Raw genomic sequence first — 19,169 nt, forward strand, 5'->3', positions numbered from 1 at the left:
GTCTAAAATGTTCAGCATGTATTCAGTGATTGGATCCACTTGTGCATGTGACCCCGACGATTCTTAAAACCCTAGGGAGAAATTTAGGTCCCCTCCCAGAATGATATTATCGCCAGAGACCATAGCCAAATTAAGGAACCTGTGCCAAAAATCCTCTCATCTATGGCAGGGTCCATATATGTTCATGATCCGAAACTCCCTTCCCAACTCAACTGAAAATATGTCCAGCCCAATGAAACCTGAGCCTCCCCAAGCAAATAGGGCTTTTATAGTTCGAGGATTATACCCAATAGCAAGGCCCCCAGATCGACCCGAGGCTCCCACAGAATGAAAGAACCATCTAGGTTTGAGAGAGGCCAGAGTATTAGAGATGATGTCTGCCTCCCCCAAGGTCTCTTGCAATAGGATGATGTCAACGGACTCAGACTCGAAGAGTCTCCTTAGGGCTAGTTTTTTGGAGGTACTAGCCATGCCTCTGCAATTAAATGAGAGGCACTTCATGAGGGGGACCGCTCCAGGGTAGTCATCGCTCTAAGTACCCTATCAATGGAGGATTGCCTCCCAGAAGCTATCTCGGCCCTAGCCCGTAGTATAGCTTTAGATAAAAAAGATTTGCGACCTCGATAGGATTTGGTAGAGGGGCTAGGGATGGAGAGCCCTAACCCTGAATCAGGAGGTGGAGCTTCAGGCAGATGGCTACAAGAACGCAGGTTATATGAATGAGATGGTTCAGACCCTTCCATAGAGGATGTGGGAAGGGATGTGGTGAGAACCGGGAAGGATAGAGCAGTGGTGGAAAAACATGGAGGGGGAGTGGAGAGCGAGCAAGGAATGGAGGGAATAAAATGCATAGGAGATGAAGAAGTATGAGAGACAAAACTAGTAACAAAATTAGAAGGAATGGGGATAGAAGAAGTACCCGTATTCCTCGCGGATTCAGCTGCTGCCCTGGATCGCGTCATAGGAGGTGACGGTGTCCTGTGCGACCCTTCAGCGGCTTGTGGGGAGACCGCACGAGTAGAGGCCTTCTTCGATGGCATAGATGGACATTCCGAGCGAGGAGAAGGTTGACCTCTAGCTTTAGCTGGTATGATCGGAGAATCCGAAGCCTTATTCACCAGAGGATACTCCTTGTATACATGTCCAACCTTGTGACACCTCCTACATCGAAAAGGGACTCCCTTGTAGTCTAATGTCTGCACCCAGGTGTAATTTTTCCACTGCAGCGTGATTTTCTCTTCCAGCCCCTCTCTGGTATCCAAATAGACAAGTATTCGGGCGAGGGTTCGATTCTTCGTCTGGATATAGGATCTGTCATAATCCAGGTAAGTTCCAAGCGTGTTCCCAATCCACACAAAAACATCCTCCAACCAGTACTGCAGAGGGAGTCCCGGGAGCCGGACCCAGAGAGGGTCGGCCCCAATCTGTTCCCATTCTGGATCAAACATTGGGCTCTAGCGTTTGAGGAGGACCGGGGCCATCTGGATATTCCAGTACCATGCAAGAACAAGATGGGTGTATTCCTCCTTCGAGAAATGTAATGCAAACCAGCCACGGGGTAGAAGTTGCACCTTTGGCAACTCTTGCAGTGTGTTTCCCCAAATCTCTTGAACCCAAAGAGTTAATCGCTCCGCCGAATATGCCCTTCCACGGACATGTCCAACCAGAACAGTGCTCGACTTATCTGAAATTTCCCCCATTGATAATCCTTCTCTGAAATTAATAGTAAAGTCCTTGGAGGTGGCTCTAATGCACATTACCTTTCGTTTGCAGGTTCGCGGCGCAGTGGGGTGTTCCTGCAATGGGTCTGAAGGGGTGCCTCCTTCCAGTTTCTGCTATGCCGCCGATTTGACCTTGATGATAGGGGTCTCAAAATGCCCGGATGGGGATTAAGAGGTCGAGGATGATGTGCCACATCCCTGGGTTGCAGGCCTCGCAGGAGGGTTTGCAGCGGTCCCTGTCAATAATTGCTCATGGAGAGTAGGGGAGGGACGTCTCGGATATATGGACTTCGGAGGGTGGGGTTCAAATGCAAGAGAGGATGGATAGGCCGCGGAGAGCAAATGAAGAGTGTCCAGTGAGAGCGGAGGGCAATCAAGGGTATGGGATTCAATGGAGAGCATACCAAAATGTAGGGATGAGGCAAAGAGCACCGGGAGGGTGACCACAGGAGCAGTGCAAGTCGATGCAGATACGGAGAGAACTAGCGATGCTGCAGAAGACTGGTTAGGGCTAAGTCGACCGAAAATAGACTAACCGGGGAAGGGGTCCGATGTATAATCCACTGCCTCGAGATCCAAGTCCATATCCATCGCGATCAGGAGATAACGGAACCTATGGACTTCCAGCTACAAAGGGCAACAGCGACAGAGACGGGCATGGTCGAGGGGTCAGCCAATAAGAAAAACTACATAGTAGAAGAGAGTCGCGGTAAAAATTTCAGGGTTTACCCTAACCCTAAACGGAACGGAGCGTAACAGAGCTCCATTGTCTCCGATCGAGTGACAACCTAAATGAAAGAGATAAATATTTTCCTATCTTACCAAGGGTAGCTTTGATTTTCCAATAGGGATATTATGTTGTTTACATATATTGGGTGTGCCTTGATCTAGTATTATTCAGGTATGGATTCCATTGTCCTATATTTTCTTCAACCTCTATATTTGATAGAAATATTCTTCCCACTCTTGTTTCATTTTCAATAATTTCAATTCCTCTCTTACTACCCTAGGGGTATGCTCCAAATAATATAATGCAAAGGCTTTTATGTCATCTTGTGCTCTCATGTGCAAGGAGACTCCTTCACCTTGACCTATGTGATGGTTGGGGGAAGAACCAGGATGAGACATGGATTTTGATAAAACAAGGTATGGGCGGAGCGGGACAGGGGACGTAAGGAAAATATCATGTGGGAGAGACCAACAAAATAGTGTCCACTAGCCTAAAATATAAAGCGAAGCTACTTGGAACCATAATATCAATAGAGCCAAATGGGCTTGAATTTGGGTGCCAACTTATTAACTAATCGTGACCTTCTCCATCTTCACAAGGTGAGGTTAATGAACAGAGCCATAATTATAGTCATGTGTTTCCATAACCATATTTTAATACCTATGTTTGAGATGATGGACATTATTTCCCTTCATTCCATCCCTTTTATGTAGGCATTTTTGAACTCCCATCTAACAGCGAATCACGGAGATGAGCGGTGATGGCGTGTTGGGAGGAGTTGGTGGTATCAATGTTATTCAGAGAAAACCACATGGGGTTGTGTATGTTGAATATTGTTGAAGAAGGTTTCCATCCATGATGATATCAGTGATGATTTGTGTGATGTATAACCTTCAACAATGGAAGCAATTATACTGTATGATTTTCCATGACAATACTAAGAGCACTCTGTTTTGTAATGGAAACATACAATCGTTTTGTACGAAATATGGTGAATATGAAAAATGCTAATGGGACTTGGAAATGGTGCTTGCTACAATTAATATGGTGCGTTGATAATAAAGAGGATGATGAAATAGAGGATATAGAGAAAGTGTGAAATAGAGGATATGACATGGAGTATGAAGATGATGATGATGATTCTTACAAATAGAACTTGCAATAGGATGTACAATGTTGCTTTGTTGTGATGATTTTTGTATAGATACATTAATCCTTCCAATTGTTTTATTGGTGTAGGTATCTTGGAATACTTTGTTTCTCAATCTAGTTTGAGATCTTCATTGGCCTATTGATAGTTATATTTATTGCTTACGTACTTGAAAACACTTATGAACCAAAAGTTTTTTTTCCTCCTTTTTTTCCTTTGTTTTTTCATTTCTCTTGTCAAGCTATTGATGCCATTTTCGGTTTTCACTAATGCCTTACCCCATTTATCCTAATAGGGTTTTCATGAGGAGGAATGCCTTGATTGTAGACTTAAGGTTGCCTCCATGGTGGTTTTCAGCCAAAGGTATATCCCAAATGCATTAATAAGGTTTCCACTTGGATTTATATTATTATTATTATTATTATTTTCATTTGCAATGTTTATGATGTCTAGGTGGTTTGAGAGAATTTTTGCTCTCAACCATACCAAATTATTAGGATTTGAATATGGTTGTGACTTATTCATTTTATAGAGGCTTATTGTAGATATTTTCTAAAGAGTGACTGCAACACCCTTTGGATTTCTTAGTGATTCTCCATTTTGTACTAGTGATTCGCCATGATTTTACAAGATAATATAATCTGGTGAGAGATACGCCAAAAAAATTATATATACATATTATATTATTAATAAAATCGCCTTCCATTCTTCCTATGTATCATGGGGATTTGCCCATTTATTATACATATAAATTTAGGGAGGTTCTTAATATTTTCCTTGTTGTGCAGTTCAGGTCCTCAAGGTTGGCCTGCCTTCCAGGATTGCACAATCCAAATCCTCAATGCTCAATGCAATTTCCAGAGACAGAGGACTGCACAATTCCAAGAGGGAAGATCGGCTTGTGTTAAAAAGGATCAAATCAGGATCAAAACAAGACATCACAAGCACTACATGGGATGATAAGTCTTTAGCATAGCATTAATACTTGATGATAGTGAATGATAGACTCATGTAGACAGAAGGGGAGGCTCCAAAATTAAAGCATGGGAAAAATTTTAGAGGGTGGTTGTAGCAACTACAACACAGCCCTTACATGAGAACATATAATGAAAATATGTTAATCATTGTTGTTTGTGCAGATTTCATTTTTGGAAGTGATGTTGACACAATGAGCCAAAGATTTGCAGAAAGAATTTGAAATGTCTTTGTTCGAAAAATTGTCATTTTTTAACATTTTAAGTTCAATCCAGTAAAGGCATATTCATCTCACTAACTAAGCCCCTTATGCAAGTGTCAAATCCTTATAAAATAAGAATAAGTGAGCACAATTGAATGTGTGTGTGAATGGAATGAAAAACTAGTGTGAGTAGCAAAGAAAAAGAGGAGTAGAGAAGAGGTTGTAGTCTAGAGAAAATTGCAACCATGTTATGCAACCAGCTCACAAAATAGAAGAAAAGATAGAGCAACAACTTCAAAATCAACCTCTTCGAGGGGTCAACCTCCCTTACATTACACAAATGAACAATTCTTGGATGATACAAATAACAAGACCTCCTTTCTATATATAGGAGTCTAAGGGGTCACAATATAGTCAAAGCCAACATAACAATAATAATATAAGGGCACAACAATAACAATAGTGGCCTTCTATGGGGCACAATAATAAAAATATGGGGACAACATGGGCACAACAATAAGGGGCTACAATGACACTAATAATAAGGGAACACACTAGTACTATAGGGACCTAACATGCCCCTCTCCTTCAGAAAAGTGTTGTCATCAATGCTTGAGTAGTTATGGATGCTTCTATATAAAATTCTCATCCTCCCATGTGGAATCTTCAACGGATAAGTTCTTCCACTTGATGAGATACTCTAAAATTGATCTATTTCGTAGCTATCAAGTTCTTGTTTCTGTGACTGCTTCAGGTTCCAATATGATTTTTCCTTCCTCATCAAGTTCTGGCAATATTGTTTGAACTGGAAGCTTGTCACCTATAACCTTCTTTTAACATGAAACATAGAAAACTGGGTGCACTCGGGACGTTGTAGGAAGCTCCAATTTGTATGCCATAGTACCAATCTTTTGCAACACCTTGTACGGACCATAATACTTTGGTGATAATTTATTATCCTTATTAGTTTACTTGAGAGACATTTTTTTGTATAGTTGTAGCCATAGAAATACCTAGTCACCTACATCAATACTTCTTTCATTGTGATGTTGATATGTCTGTTGTTTCATTCTATTCTGTGCCAAAGTGAGGTTATCCTTTAAGAGTTGGAGAACTTGTTGTTGATGCTCGATGTGATCTTCCACTGCTTGAACCTTAGAATTTTCTCTTAAATATGATGTGATGGACGGTGGGTGATATCCATAAAGTGTCATAAATGGGGTCATTTTTGTTGCAGTATGGAAGGAAGTGTTATACCGCCATTCACCCAGAGGCAACCATTTGACCCACTGTGTCTATTTATCATATACAAAGCAACGAAGATATCCTTCCAAACATTTGTTCACTATCTCAGTTTTCCCACCAGATTGAGGATGATAAGATGAGCTATGAGCTAACTCAGTACCCAGAAAATAAAATAATTATGTCCAAAAATTTCCAGTGAAAATGGGACCTCTGTCACTTACAATAATCTTTGGATTTCCATGTAGCTTTTGAATTGTTTCCATAAATGCAGTAGCAATTTTACTGGCTTTAAAGGAATGAGATAATGCACAAATGTGTGTATACTTGGTAAGTCTATCAACTACCACCATGATGACACCAACTACCACCATGATGACACTATTTCCTTCGGACTTGGGTAAACTTTTGATAAAATCCATTGAAACCTCCTCCCAACGTTGACTTGGAATGGATAAATGTTGTAATAGACTTGGGGTCTTAATTGTTTCAAATTTATTTTGTTGGCAAACCAAACATTCTGCCACAAACTTTCAAATATCATATTTAAGGCCATCCCAAAAAAAATCCTTCTTAACCCTGTGGTAAGTTTTTAAAAATCATGAGTGCCCTCCTAAGGGAGAGGTGTGCAATCCTCTAAGAATCTTTTGTTTGAGTTGGGAATTCTTACAAAGGTATAAGCAATCAGTGTACCATAACAAATCATTTTTCCAACTAAAGGTATCAGATGTATTGGGTGTTGAGAAATCTAGGGATTTGATATGTTAATGATTTCTCAATCTAGATAACTACTTGTGAAGTATTTTTAACCTTTTTACTTATTCAAACAAGATATTTCTTATGTGTGTGTTTGTTAACTTCATCAACCAAATACTATGAACAATAAACAAAAGAACAATAACACGGGATATAGGCAATAGCCAGGGAAAAACCTCTCCAACCTGAGAGGAAAACCCATGGTAATTCTTCTTATAGAATCTTCACTTGACAAAATCTCCAAGACCTAGACAAAGACCCTTTGACACTTGTGTCTCTAAGATCAAGGCATGTACCTTTTGCTATTGTTGTCCTCTTACTGTTGTACAATGGACCCAACCTATCACTGTAGGTGTTGGGATCAGCTTTTGTCTTCCTTCTTCATCCCTCTAAATTTTACTTGCATCGAGAGCAATTACTAGACAATTTTGTACCCAACACTTGTCCTTAAACAAGGGAGATCTACCTTCTTGATTAGGATTGTCTTGTTGTTCTAAAATCAGACCTGCAACAAAGTGTAGATCCTTCTTTTGCACGTGTGGGAAGACTTGAGGTTCTTCTAACCTCCTTTCCTCTTCGTTATACTTGGATCTTCCTTGTATGTGAAAGATCAAACTTTTAAGCCAAAGATCGAACTCTTTTAAGATAATGAACTTGGATTGTAATGCAACCCTAATCTGCAGCCTTGTCTTTTCTTGTCTCTTTGCACGTGTGAGTGGATCTAGGGCTCTCCTAGCCTCTTGTCCCTTCACTACACTTGAAGACTCTTTCTAGGTGAAGGACCGAATTTTTTGAGATCAAAACCGAACCCTTTTGAGGTGATGCACTTGGACGTTATGCAGCCCTAATCTACAGCCCTGTTTTTTCTTGTCTCTTCACACGTGCGAGTGGATCTAGGGATCTCCTAACCTCTTATCCCTTCGCTGCACTTAAAGACTCCTTTTAGGTGAAGAACCGAATCTTTTTAGATCAAAACCGAACCCTTTTGAGGTGATGCACTTGGACTATTATGCAGCCCTAAATGTGCAGCCTTGTCTCTTCGTACATGTGACAGACTGACCCAAAAACAGATCCAAGGATGCACCGAAATGTTTTTCCTCTTCCTCGCTAGATCAACTCCTCTTCTTCGCACTCTTTTTTAACCCAAGATCAGGGGAGTGAATGAATGTGTGTTCAAATGGAGTATGAGAGGGCTATTTATAGCCTTCTTGTGCTGCCTTTTAGCCGACCTATAAATATATCTTGAAGTCGACTTGCACTATATACTTTGGAGGCCTTCTTGATGCCGAGTTGCTAGTCCTTTAGCCTTGCATTTGGAGGAGACATTTAACATGGTTTAGCCCTTGATCTTGGAGACACAAACTCATCTTTTTATATACAATTTACAAGTGTAATATTCACATCAATGACACAATCCTATCACCTAGCCTAGAGCTCACAATGGGAGCTACTAAACAGAATTTTGAGCATGAAATCCATGACTCAAATTTATAAAATATTTTGCTAGATACAAATTCACATCATTTACATTAGAATGTGTCATTATGAATACCGAACCTAGTTACACTTTCTTGAACACTAGGGTCTTGTTGTAACTTTTGAATTAGTGCACACACTTCTTCGTCATTCTTTCATTCATCCCTTGCTTCGTTTATCCAATCTGGTTGGATAATAGAAATGGCACTAAGAAATGCTTCCACATCCTCATCCTTTCTTGAGAGTGCATCTGCAACAACATTTTGCTTCCCTTTTTTGTAGATGGTTTCAAAGTCATAATCCAACATCTTTGTGACCCATTTTTGCAGCTCTTCTAAAAATAATCTTTGTTCTAAAAAGTATTTAAGACTATCATGATTTGTTTTTACCTTGAGTGTCTTCCCATTAGGTAAGGCACCATTTCTTAAGTGCATGTAATATTGCCAACATTTCCTTCTCATAAATAGCTTTGTGTAAATATTTTCCTTTGATTGGACGACTTTCGAAAGCAATGGGTCTTTCTTCTTGCATTAAAACGGCACCAATTCCATTTCCTGAGGCATCACATTCCACAATAAAGGTTTTTGTGAAGTCTAGTGTAGCTAAGACCGGTGCTTGGCACATTGCCTCTTTAAGATGTTCAAAGGCTTTCGTTGCTTCTGGAATCCAAGAAAATGCATCTTTCTTTAGTAATGTTGTTAGAGGTGTTGTTATTCTCCCATAATTCTTAAAAAACTTGGGATAATACTCTGTCAACCCAAGGAATCATCGCAGATGCCTTATGGATGTGGGGATTTTCTATTCCTTAATGGCTGTAATTTTGCTAAGGTCTACCTTAACACCTTCATACGATACAATATGACCCAAATATTTCACCTCTTTTACTCCAAAGAAATATTTGGAAGTTTTTGCATATAATTGTTTCTCCTCCAATAGTTTGAGCACTCTATCAACATGTTGAACATGATCCTTCCAAGACTTGTTGTAGAATAGTATATCATCAAAAAATACTAACAAAAATTTTCTAAGGAGGGTTTGAAAATGGAATTCATCAAACCTTGAAATGTAGAAGGTGCATTAGTAAGGCCAAAAGGCATGACCAAAAATTCATAATGACCCTCATGAGTTCTAAATGTTGTTTTCAGAATGTCTCCAGTCTTCATTCTAATTTGATGATATCCTGATCGAAGGTCCAACTTGGGGAAGTAAATTGCTCCATGTAATTCATCCAATAATCCATCAATGACACGAATGGGAAATTTATCTTTAATAGTGAGCTTGTGGAGCTCCCTATAATCTAGACACATGCGCCATGATCCATCCTTCTTGTGCACCAATACTGCTGGAGCAGAGAAAGAACTTTGACTAGGTTGAATTATACCAGCCTCTAGCATTTCTACAACCATACGTCCAATTTCACTCTTTTGGGCATAGGGATATCTGTAAGGCTTGATGTTTGGAGGAACACTTCTTGGAATCAAATGAATAACATGATCATGATCACGAATAGGTGGGAGGAATTTGGGAGTCTCAAATACCTTGGAATGATTGTCCATGACTTTTTGGAGATTTGGAGAAATAGATGATTTCGACGTGGGAACCACTTGCGAACATAGTTTTGCAATTACGCCACGTTGTTCTTCTTTAGAAGCTTTGTCATGCCATTAGAGTTGATTATCTTTCCCGATTTCCCTACGATACCCCTTAATTCAACTTCCTCTCTTTCTGAACAAAAAATAAATAAATAAATAAATGTTGAAAATTAAAAGCTATCGTACACAAAGATTTTAGCCATTGGACTCCTAGTACAACATCAACACCACCCATTGGAATGGAAAGCATTAGACTATTCAACACATATTCTCCCATGGATAGCTTGATATTATAGCACTTTCCAGAGCAATTTATGGTTCTTCCATTAGCAACCATCACTTGACACTCTGGTGCTGGATATAGGAAGCAATTCAATTCCTTCGCTATCTTACAATAAATAAATTTATGGGTACTGCTTGAATCAATCAACACTATTACCTTTTTCTTCTTGATATGTCCTTCTATCTTAATAGTTTGAGGAGTGGTTATTTCGGCCAATGCACAAGATATGATCATATTCGTTTCTTCTTTATCTAAGCTTTGTTCCTGGTGTGTATCCTCTTCTTTTGATGTTTCTTATTCATTTTCTTCTTCCTCTTCACAATCTATGTAAAATAATTTCTTCTCAGCACACTTATGACCTTTAGTGTACTTGTTATCACCACTGTAACAAAGCCCTTTTGCTCTTTTTTCTTCCAATTGTTGTAGTGTCAACATTGTAAGCTGTGGAAGGCTAGGAGCAACAACACTTCCATCTTTATAGTTGTGATTGGTAGGCTTCCTTGTTGCCATAAGTTTGCTTTCAATTTTTCTTGTCAACTGGAATGCCTTCTCCAATGAATCAGATTCCCAAAGGCCAACCTCATTGTGGATGTTATCATTTAATGTCCCTATGAACACATCAATCCTATGTTCCTTTGGAATGTAATTTACCCTTATATTCAATTTTTGGAAGTCCTCAATGTGCTCCACCATTGAACTGTTTTGTTGAAATTTATCAAATGGCTAAAAAACGTGTTGCTTTTTGTATCCTCATAATGTGCTATCATTTCTTCCATAAAAATTGCCCAAGTGACAATTTGCTTACGAGAGCAAAGTCATCGATACCATACACACTGATTGGGTTCCAAATATAAAGTTGCAATGCGTACCTTTTGTGTGTTTTGCACATTATGGATATCGAAATATTACTCCATCTGTAGTATCCATGTTACAGGATCCTTGCCATAAAACTTCTTCATATCGATATTTGGAACATGGTGGGTCTTCAATCTGTTATCACTCAGGTTGTCCCTTTTGACTCCTAAAGGGACACGGCCGAGGTAACCACAAACCAACTTTGGACTGCAGGCCCTAGCCTACCTGCAGTCAGAGAGGGCTCTCTCTTTATGATTTAGCTTTGTTTGAAAGGGGTGATTTTAGGCTAGATATGATGCACAGGGGTTATGATTGAGTTTTGGTGGGAAAACTGATACTTTCAGGTAGAGAGGCAGAGTATAGTCTGAATATTTCAAGCCATTGGGCGTGGAGTCGAGGAAGGGACTGCCGGTGCGTTTTCTTAATAGCAGTGAAGGAACATGGAGCAAGATAGCTGATGTTGAAGCAATTTTCAGGTTTAAGGGATGGACTGGATGCTAAAGAAAGAGAGGCAGTTAAGAATCTCTCCAACAGATTAGCAGAGAAAATCACAGGGCGCTACCTAGGGGCAGTTAAGAATCCCTAGATAATTGGCCAACACAGGTGAATCGGGGTAAACATGAGCCTGGAGGAATTCAATGTTCATAACCAATTCTTTTAGAGGAAAACATTAAGAAACAGCAGAAATTGAGCATAGAGAGTATTTGAACTAATTCTAGGCTATTCCTTTTTTCTGCTATTTAGATAATGGCAAACACATAAACAGAGATAAGAGGCACTTATTGCTTCAGGCCGCAGCGCAGGAATTCCATCTTCAACTCTTCAAACATTCATCAACACCAGACAGTTTGCTATCCAAGCTTTAAGCAATCTTTGATTACAGAAAAATTCAGGTATACACAGCGAGTCTCTAGTGAAAAATGTCAATTAACCAACCCTTAAAAACTATACAGAGGGTGGTATATATAGGGCAAAAACTCTCTGCGGAGTTCCTTTATTACAACTTGACCTAATTAGGTCATAAAAATGACTACTTGACCTAATCCTATCCAGAAATAAATGCAAAAAATATCTCGGGCCGTGCTCAGGGCCGATGTATCAAAACTGAATAAATGATGTTGTCCTTGGTGGCTTGCTGCAGTGTTTTCTGCAATAAATGAGTATGGGTTACTGTTTCCTTGTTGTCCTGGAGCTTTGAATGCCTTGATGGTGATTTGAAGGCAAGGATGGGCTGACGCTTATTGATTTGACTTTTTGGGGGCTTCATCAATTTTTCAGGTGCCTCGAGCCCCTAAAAAATCATGGCTGATTCTCTCTGGCGTCTTTTCTTCCACTGATACTCTTTAACAAAATCTGGACTGCTGATCTGATGTGATGCGGGGCTAATCACCAGTAAATGGCCGTTGTTCGGCCTCTGTATCATCTGGAATTGTCTTCTGATCCTTTTGGTATGTTCTGTGAGGAAAACAAATCATTTTTGCGCCTTTTCGGGCTTCCTGGGGCCGCATGGTGAGAAGATTCCTTGAAGATTCTCCATTTCAGCCTCAAAACTGCCTCAGAATTCGATTCCGGGGCTCCGAAGTGCGACTTTTGCGCCTCTGCGCCCAAAAAAGTGTTGATGATGTCAGCATGACGTCAGCAAGGCGACGTGGCGGGATGACATCAGCATGACGTCATTACGTACAGTCGATGACATGGCAGGTACGGTGGCGGGGACACGTGGCAGGAGGCCACGCAGGCAGGTGACTCATCGTGTGACTGGACAGGGGGTGACGTAGGCGGTGACTGTGCAGGGGGTGACGTAGGCGGTGACGTCACCTAGGCCGGAGGCGGTAAGTGGTATGTGGCGCACCGCTTTTCGTGGAGAGTGGTTTCGGAGGGAAGGGCTCCGCCACAGCCCAGCGCCTGACGCGTGGCGGGAGTACGGCGGCAAAACTGCCCATCTCCCGGACGTTAAAGGTCGGGCGGTTCGAGGATGGGGCAACCCGCCCAGCGTCGATCTGCGGGGCTGTGGATCGGACGGCTGGCGGCGAACGCGAAGGGACGGCGGGTTAGCGGGTGGGAATATTCGCAGGAATATTCCAAATTTGATACGCGCGGCGGATGGGTTAAAAACTTAGGGAAACGGGTTTATGTGGGTTTTATAGGCGCGGGCTTAATACTTATGAACAGAGACTTTGGGTTAGGGGCGGAATATGGGTTTTTTTTTGTTTTTTTGGTTTTTTGGTTTAAGGAAGAGGTTATTATTCTGACCAGTTGTCAGAGTAATCCCTGGACACGGATGGGCTAAAAACAGTCCCAGATGGACTGTGATTTCCCTGACTTAGTAAAAATATGGCTATATTGCCAAGGGGGAATATTTACATAAGGGGATTTATATACATGTTTTAAATAGGGGAAAGGGGAAAATTGTCAGGGAGTTATATAATAAGGGTGATGAGAAAAAGGGGGAGGTTAGTGAATTCCAGCCTGAGTACCTCCAACTGAAGAACTGCCTTAAACCGAAAAATGGATTGCTTATCAAAATTGGAACACAGCAGTGGCACTTAGACTAGCACACTCTTATGGACACTTCGTTGGCCATTTGTAGCAAATATGGAGCATTGCAGCATGCATAGTACGACATATTTGGCATGTGAAACTGTCGATCATGAAAGATGATTAACCTGCTGCAGCAGGAGGCTAACAGTGGCTCCACTTGGGGATGGCTTTTCCTTGTGAAAAGTCAAGAACAGCAGGTCAGACTGCCTTGTGTTCAATTGTTGCTGTGTTCTGCAAATTTCCCTTGGTTGGATGCCTTATTGATCCTACCTACCTACCCTAACCAGTACTTACTTTGCTTTTAGGTGAAGTGAAATAGCCAATGCAGCCACTTAAGCAATAATAACATGAGTGGGCTTTGTTGCTTGTGCTTGCTGGTGAGACCCACTGAGATTTTGCAATTTGTTATGGCTTTGTCAATTTTTGAGAAGATCAGGAAGCTACTGACCTTCTTTGCGGTGTTTAAATACTGTACAAAACTGTTCTGCAACATATATATACAATTTCTAGGCTGAATTAAAGAACTGTACAAAGGTTGAGGATCGCTACCATGCCTTGGAGTCGGGGGATCATCGACAACTTGATACTGAGCCTTGCAGCCTGCTAATGGAGAAGAGCACTGATCTCTGTCATCATCCTGCCTGCCAGCGGATAGGTCATTCAGAACTTGCAGAGGTGCTTGTAATATATTACAATCTGGCTCGAATAGGACTTGACTGATCTGTGCAGACTGCAGGTCTTCTTTTTCTTTGAACAACTCAGATAGCTGAAAACAAAGAGGCAGGGGATCCACTTGGATTATCTAGTCATATACTGCTGCTTCTGGATCCACCTCAATCTGATATTCAATGGCTCTTTGGGGCTGCAAAACTAGAGGCAATACCTTTGGAACAATATTTTGATTAACCTCCAGACGGTCAATAGCAACACGCGGTGACACTTGATCATATACAGCATGATAGTTATCCTTGATAAATTGAAAAGATTCAAAACAAAAGGGTAAAGTTCCTTCACTGAAATCAACACACTCTGCGTTTTCTTCCTTTTCTTCATAGCTGAGATGGGCATGCTGATCATTGGGTTCAGATTGCTGAATCTGAACACTGCTTCCTGCCAAAATAGGATCTGATTCCTCTGCAAGGCTGATTTGGTCGTTAGGCTCATAATCATCATCATACAGATCATATTTGGGCAGACAGTTGAAAGAAGAGAAGCTATTATATTCACACAGTATATCAGGAGACTGCTCCATCATGTATGACTGGATGAATATGTCATCTGTTTTGTGGCAGGTTTGTTCGTGAATGTCACTACTTTCCTGTTGTGAAACAGATCTGTTCTGGTGCTCTGAACATTCCACTTTCATTGTGATCAGCTGCATCATTTCCTCTATCCTTTGTAACACACTATGAAATCTTTCTTCTTGCTCTGCTTTGCGCTGTTCTTCCCTCCTTCTTAGATTTGCCTCTACGTCCACAGCTATGTCCTGCATCTATTTCAAAGTGGACGGGCATCTTTCTCTCAAACAGAATTCCATCTCTGTGTCAAATGCTCTAGGATATTGCAATAGAGCTAGATCAAGGGGAGGTCTTATATTTAAAGGCATGGACTGATACACTTGATTGAATCTGTCTGAAAACTGCTGAACAGATTCATCTGGATGCCTTTCTAAATGATTGTACTCTTCGATGAGCACGAAAAGATTACCTCTGATCATCCATCTATCAAGGAAAAGCTTGGCACACTGCTGAAACTTAGATATGCTCACCTCAGGCAACGCTTTAAACCAAGTCCTAGCTTCGCTTTGCAAAGAAAGGGCAAATAGTCTAAGACTGACATCTTCATCTTCCACTTCAAATGTATTAAGATAGTCTTCAAAAGCCTGGATATGTTTCTGGGCAGTAATACCATTCTCTCCATCAAATCTAGGGAGATTTTCAGGATGATTAGCCGGCAGAGGACCAAGCACAGGAGGCAATATGAGCGGCTTATATCTTTCAGGAACTTTACGAGGCACGGGAGTATGTACAGGAACTAGAAGACTGGACTCTATTTTTGGTTCCTCCTTGACTGTATGATGATTTTCAACAGCATTTGAAAGCTGCTGCTCTGATGTGCAAGGAGGCTTTTCAACGACCTTTTCCAAAGAAAAAACATCAAAATCTGACATAAAATCGTTTTTAAAGTACAATATGCACAGCAAAATCTAGTGCAAGAGAAAGAACATGATCTCTTAGATGATAGTCCAAGTCAAGAGCCTGATCTGCTTATATAATTCCTTCGGGTTCATTTCTCCAGCGGAGTCTTTATTATGAGGATGATGTGGAGTCGCCAGGTGGATGAATCAACCTTGAACTGCCTGATCTCTGTCCACCGTCACAGATCAGAGCTGAACATGAAAAACCCTGAAGAAAAGGAACACTTTCTCCAGAAAACGAGGCGAACTGGTCAAAATTGAGGATTTACACTAATAAACACATGATTCACTTCCCCAATGGAGTCGTCATTATGTTATCACTTAGGTTGTCCCTTTTGACTCCTAAAGGGATACGGCCGAGGTAACCACAAACCAACTTTGGACTGCAGGCCCTAGCCTACCTGCAGTCAGAGAGGGCTCTCTCTTTATGATTTAGCTTTGTTTGAAAGGGGTGATTTTAGGCTAGATATGATGCATAGGTGTTATGATTGAGTTTTGGTGGGAAAACTGATACTTTCAAGTAGAGAGGCAGAGTATAGTCTGAATCTTTCAAGCCATTGGGCGTGGAGTCGAGGAAGGGACTGTCGGTGCGTTTTCTTAATAGCAGTGAGGGAACATGGAGCAAGATAGCTGAGGTTGAAGCAATTTTCAGGTTTAAGGGATGGACTGGATGCTAAAGAAAGAGAGGCAGTTAAGAATCTCTCCAACAGATTAGCAGAGAAAATCACAGGGCGCTACCTAGGGGCAGTTAAGAATCCCTAGATAATTGGCCAACATAGGTGAATCGGGGTAAACATGAGCCTGGAGGAATTCAATGTTCATAACCAATTCTTTTAGAGGAAAACATTAAGAAACAGCAGAAATTGAGCATAAAGAGTATTTGAACTAATTCTAGGCTATTCCTTTTTTCTGCTATTTAGATAATGACAAACACATAAACAGAGATAAGAGGCACTTATTGCTTCAGGCCGCAGCGCAGGAATTCCATCTTCAACTCTTCAAACATTCATCAACACCAGACAGTTCGCTATCCAAGCTTTAAGCAATCTTTGATTACAGAAAAATTCAGGTATACACAGTGAGTCTCTAGTGAAAAATGTCAATTAACCAACCCTTAAAAACTATACAGAGGGTGGTATATATAGGGCAAAAACTCTCTGCAGAGTTCCTTTATTACAACTTGACCTAATTAGGTCATAAAAATGACTACTTGACCTAATCCTATCCAGAAATAAATGCAAAAAATATCTCGGGCCGTGCTCAGGGCCGATGTATCAAAACTGAATAAATGATGTTGTCCTTGGTGGCTTGCTGCAGTGTTTTCTGCAATAAATGAGTATGGGTTACTGTTTCCTTGCTGTCCTGGAGCTTTGAATGCCTTGATGGTGATTTGAAGGCAAGGATGGGCTAACGCTTATTGATTTGAATTTCTGGGGGCTTCATCAATTTTTCAAGTGCCTCGAGCCCCTAAAAAATCATGACTGATTCTCTCTGGCGTCTTTTCTTCCACTGATACTCTCTGACAAAATCTGGACTGCTAATCTGATGTGTTGTGGGTCTAATCACCATTAAATGGCCGTTGTTCGGCCTCTGTATCATCTGGAATTGTCTTCTGATCCTTTTGGTATGTTATGTGAGGAAAACGGATCATTTTTGCGCCTTTTCAGGCTTCCTAGGGCCGCATGGTGAGAAGATTCCTTAAAGATTCCCTGAAGATTCTCCATTTCGGCCTAAAAACTGCCTCAGAATTCGATTCTGAGGCTCCGAAGTGCGACTTTTGCGCCTCTGCGCCCAAAAAAGTGCTGATGACGTCAGCATTGTACGGCGGGTGACGTCAGCAGGGCGACGTGGCGGGATGACGTCAGCATGATGTCATTACGTATGGTCGATGACGTGGCAGGTACGGTGGCGGGGACACGTGGCAGTGACGTGGCAGGAGGCCACGCAGGCAAGTGACTCATCGGGTGACTGGACAGGGGGTGACGTAGAAGGTGACTGTGCAGGGGGTGACGTAGGCGGTGACGTCACCTAGGCCGGAGGCGGTAAGTGGTATGTGGCGCACCGCTTTTCGAGGAGAGCGGTTTCGAAGGGAAGGGCTCCGCCACAGTCCAGCGCCTGACGCGTGGCGGGAGTACGGCGGCAAAACCGCCCATCTCCCGGACGTTAAAGGCCGGGCGGTTCGAGGATGGGGCGGCCCGCCCAGCGTCGATCTGCGGGGCTGTGGATCGGATGGCTGGCGGCGAACGCGAAGGGACGGCGGGTTAGCGGGTGGGAATATTCACAGGAATATTCCAAATTTGATACGCACAGCGGATGGGTTAAAAACTTAGGGAAACGAGTTTATGTGGGTTTTATAGGCGCGGGCTTAATACTTATGCACAGAGACTTTGGGTTAGGGGCGGAATATGGGTTTTTTAGGGTTTTTTAGGTTTTTTGGTTTAGGGAAGAGGTTATTATTCTGACCAGTTGTCAGAGTAGTCCCTGGACACGGATGGGCTAAAAACAGTCCCAAATGGACTGTGATTTCCCTGACTTAGTAAAAATATGGCTATATTGCCAGGGGGGGATATTTACATAAGGGGATTTATATACATGTTTTAAATAGGGGAAAGGGGAAAATTGTCAGGGAGTTATATAATAAGGGTGATGAGAAAAAGGGGGAGGTTAGTGAATTCCAGCCTGAGTACCTCCAACTGAAGAACTGCCTTAAACCGAAAAATGGATTGCTTATCAAAATTGGAACACAGCAGTGGCACTTAGACTAGCACACTCTTATGGACACTTCGTTGGCCATCTGTAGCAAATATGGAGCATTGCAGCATGCATAGTACGACATATTTGGCATGTGAAACTGTCGATCATGAAAGATGATTAACCTGCTGCAGCAGGAGGCTAACACAATCCAACATTAAAATCTATGAAATCATGATTAACATTTCTTTTGTTCTCATCATAAGTTTCCCCTACTCCCTATTCGCCATTAAGAAGCATTTTTTGTAACAACTTTGTCAAACCTCCTTTCAAACCTTCCATGTCTTTCTTCAAATCTTCAATGTTTACTTCTAAACCATCCATCTTAGCTCCCACGCCATTATTTAAACCATCCATCTTAGCTTCCATGCATTTCTTTAAACCATCCATCTTAGCTTTTGTTACTTTTTGTGAAAGTGAAATTTGTTGCACTTGGTCTCGTAATTTTGATATATCATGTTGCATTTCGTCATCTTCTTCATGAGTCATGCTAGAACTTTCAGGTTACTCACTAGGTGTTTCTATTTTCTTTCTTCGGGGTTAATGATAATTATGCTTCACTATGTCCTTTGAATTCCTTCAAATTAATTTTTCAAACCAAACTTATGAAAAAATTTAAAAAGACTACACACTTTTTTTAGCTTTGTGGAAGCTTGATATTGAATCTGTTGTATCTCTATAATTTCAGATCTCCAAGG

The sequence above is a fragment of the Pinus tabuliformis genome, chromosome 6 (genome assembly GCF_031772625.1).
Source record: "Pinus tabuliformis cultivar Carrire ecotype Pingquan chromosome 6, CPIR1, whole genome shotgun sequence".
Classification (NCBI taxonomy): Eukaryota; Viridiplantae; Streptophyta; class Pinopsida; order Pinales; family Pinaceae; genus Pinus; species Pinus tabuliformis.